The 897-nt window shown below is 38.5% G+C and overlaps 1 non-coding gene across 1 annotated transcript; it reads left to right on the top strand.

Annotated features, from left to right (window-relative positions):
• The first annotated feature begins 585 nt into the window (after window positions 1-585).
• LOC122104633 lies at window positions 586-688 on the top strand. The gene has a single exon (XR_006146972.1). It is a non-coding gene; the product is annotated as a U6 spliceosomal RNA (small nuclear RNA).
• Window positions 689-897: the final 209 nt, after the last annotated feature.

Below are 897 nucleotides of genomic sequence, written 5' to 3'. Positions count from 1 at the left end.
CTTTATCAAAAAGTTTTATGACCTGGCGCTGGGTAGGTAGCTCAGTGGTAGAGTGCTTGCCTTGCATGCATGAAGCCCTGGGTTCGATTCCTCAGCACCACATAAGCAAAAAGAAAAAAGTTGGAACTGGCACGTTGGTTCAAGTGGTAGACCAGTAGCTTTGAGCTGAAGAGCTGAGGGACAGCGCCCAGTCCCAGAGTTCAGGCCCCACTCCCAGACTCCCCCCCCCAAAAAAAAAATTATGTCCTGCCAAACAGTCCTAGTTTTGGTATATATAAGCAAATTCCCAAAATTAAATATATTTAAAACATTAAAACTTAAAAAAAACCTTAACACTTGCTTCAGTGTTCATTATGACAGGTGCCTTGTATAAAATAATTGAATTCCTCCTCTTACACATCTCTTGAAAAACAAATATCTGGAATTATTTTGTTTTTGACATGTCAGTCTTTATTCTTAAATGTGTGCTTATGTAAGAAGTACATGGTTCTAAAATTTCATGGCAATTCTTTTGAGCTTACTTTTTGTTGAATTGTCTAGTTTAAGAAAATCAATTACACTTTATATATAAAAAATGTTCTATGCTCAATTCAGCATCAAGTACTCTAACATTGGAACAATACAGAGAAGATTAGAATGGCCCCTGAGAAAGGATGACAGACAAATTCCTGAACCATTCCATACTTTTACAACAACAGATGCTGGAGGGGATGTAGCCACAAGAGAACTGTACTGCATTCTTGGTGGGAGTGTAAACTTATTCAACCCTTTGGAAAGTACTATGGAGGTTCCTCAAAAGATTCCACATAGAGCTCCCCTATGACCCAGGAATCCCACTTTTGTGCATTTACCCAGATGATCACAAACAAGACCACACTAAAGCTATTAGCACAACTA

The sequence above is a fragment of the Dipodomys spectabilis genome, unplaced genomic scaffold, assembly GCF_019054845.1.
Source record: "Dipodomys spectabilis isolate Male_0828 unplaced genomic scaffold, ASM1905484v1 ptg000029l, whole genome shotgun sequence".
In the NCBI taxonomy this organism is placed as follows: Eukaryota; Metazoa; Chordata; class Mammalia; order Rodentia; family Heteromyidae; genus Dipodomys; species Dipodomys spectabilis.
The sequence above is the reverse complement of the archived record's forward strand: the minus strand, read 5'-3'. Positions and strand labels throughout refer to the sequence as shown.